The sequence below is a fragment of the Patiria miniata genome, unplaced genomic scaffold (assembly GCF_015706575.1).
Source record: "Patiria miniata isolate m_02_andy unplaced genomic scaffold, ASM1570657v1 HiC_scaffold_21, whole genome shotgun sequence".
NCBI classification, from domain to species: domain Eukaryota; kingdom Metazoa; phylum Echinodermata; class Asteroidea; order Valvatida; family Asterinidae; genus Patiria; species Patiria miniata.
The window spans coordinates 7,326,372-7,328,919 of record NW_024037060.1 but is presented as its reverse complement, the minus strand read 5'-3'; the positions used below and the strand labels follow the sequence as shown (position 1 = coordinate 7,328,919).

Genomic DNA, 2,548 nt, shown 5'->3' with positions numbered 1-2,548 from the left:
CGCCTGTGTCAACGAGATACTTATTGACAATACTTAAAAACGCGGTGCTAAAGCTCTCCAATTTGCTGCTTCTTCCCTTTCCTCATTTTGTTTCAGATGACAGGATTTAAGGAGTGGATTTTCTTTTTTTGGACCAGAATGATACCAGTTTTCCTAACAAATCTGTCTAATTGATGCCACGAGGGTGTAGAAAGTGATTACCTTTTCTTTGTGATTTTTTTTGTTGTGAAATTGGAATTTACATGATTCTGGAGGATATTTGCGCCAGGCAAGACGTATAGGCCTATTTGACTATAATTTGTGTACCTTACTGATGTATAGCAAATATTATAATGCTAAATAGTTTCTGTAATTAGTCGTGTAAAACTTCCTTCCGCACTGTATCTTTATTAATGGCTTATGTGATTAGATTAAGTGTCTCCAAATTAGGCGCGGTGCTGTGGTGTTGTAAGGGGGGGGGAAACATCTTTAGCCCCCCCCTGTCCCTACAAAAAAGGTCATTTCAGTCGGAAAATATACTAAATTTAGCAATAGCTTTATTCTGATTATTTAAAAAATGGAATCTAGAAAAAAAGGAGACAAAAATCCTGTTATTCTTCCCCAAGAATTATATTTCCTTTGAAAGAAAAGGAAAGAAGGAACTGTAAATTACCAGTGAAACTGAGGGCGTCAATGCTCGCCTTGATCAGGATTGAAAATGAACAGGTCTCCAACGTCACAAAAATTACTCGTTTCGAGCCTCGTTTTGACATCTAATTGAAATATTTTAATCTGTAGTTTTGAAATGTGTGGCCTCAGAGCCGCTTCCATTTTAACTGAAACAAAAGGAGAGTCTTATCTATCAAACTCGTCATTTTGAAGAAAAAACCTCAAAATCATACTGCACAAAATTAAACTGTCGGATGGGGCAAATACTAGTCACTGCCGGAAAGTGCAAGGCACCGGCTCGAGAGGGCTTTTGTACACGCTGTCAGTTTGGTCAGCGTCAAGACAGGAAAAAAAACCTCCTCCTCTCGTGGTGACGAAATCGATAGCAGAGTGACCGAAGACCGAAGTGCCTGGTGTGAGTCCAGACCTAACGGTGTCATTGCACTGTGGAGAGGAAGATAGGACTCTTCATGACAAATGGTGGCGCTCTTGACGATAATGTTCTGTTTGTTGATCACAAAACAATCGGAGACACATTCACGTCTCTCTTGTCCACGAGGTCGTGCTCACTATTGCACATTATAAGGTAAACAAAGAAAAGTTTGTCCCGATCTCAATACCAAGGACACTCAATTAATGTAAGATTTCTTGAAACTGTCCGAAAGAAGTTTTAGCTCAGTGGATGTCATATTCTTCTGGAAAAAAAGGTGAAAATGTAATCATAATCCAACCCTTTACGATTTCTGCGATAGCCAAGCTTGCTGTCACCAGATTTTGCATTGAATGGAAATGTAGTAGTAGTACATTTATTTCAATGCTGTCCTTGGATGTACAGTGTTTACAATAAGTTGAAATACAATATACAGGTTAAGTTTAATGTCAAATTATTACACAACACAATATTTAGGTTTTGGTGAAGCAAAAATGCTTTTGTACCCTAACCTAGGGACAGACAATGGGACAGACAGGACAAAGGACAACAACAGCAAATGAGTGTGCAGTTACTAAGACATAACAATACGAAATAATTTTACACATTACATTTATAAATATGCATCAAGAAGTTGTTTTCTTAGTTTTTTGACATATACAGCATGTAATGGTGATTTTTTTCATAGATTCACTAAGACTGTTCCAGTAGTTTGCACCACGTTGAATAAGACTGTTTTTAAACAAGGACGTTCGACTGTAAAAAACATGGATATTTTTTTCAAGAAGCACTTCGAGTATTGTGTGAATGTATATGTTTGATGATAACGAAAAATATGAGCTAAAACAACCAGGTAATGCATTATTCATGTACTTATACATACATTTACCTAAATTTAAGTAGTAGATGTCTTTTAATTCGTAACAGTTTTAGATTTTGCAAATAAGTTGGCGGTATGAACACGGTGTCCAGCATTAGAAATGATGCGAACAGCTCGTTTTTGTAACAACAACATTTTATCAAAATTTACCGAGGAACTACCCCAGTTAAGAACTGAAGAGTTTAAATATGGGAGAACCAAAGAGTTATAAAGCATTACTAAAATGTTGCTTGGAATGAAGAATTTTAAGCGATTCATTATACCAACAGATTTTGATATCTTGCTCGAGATATCACTGATGTGTTTTTTCCATGTAAGATGTTCATCCATTGTCACACATGTATACGCAACCGATAGCAGTACACTCACTTTCAATTTCTTCCACGTTAGCATACGTTTTTTCAGGATGAATCTAACAGAAACCCACCTCTTATTGGTGCAAACAAACTCGTTGAGAAGACAAACAGCCTGCTTATTCATTCAATTATCTAGTCACATCTCCGGTGGTTTGTTCATCTTCTCTTAAAAATAGACCATTATAACCTTGCTGTATACCGCAAGGAATGGGCGACCATCTTGTTTAATGGGTA

At 36.9% G+C, this 2,548-nt stretch overlaps 1 pseudogene; it reads left to right on the top strand.

The window, feature by feature from the left end:
• The first annotated feature begins 1,118 nt into the window (after positions 1 to 1,118).
• The window catches only part of LOC119729867, a 14,238-nt pseudogene continuing 12,808 nt past the window's right edge, over positions 1,119 to 2,548 (top strand).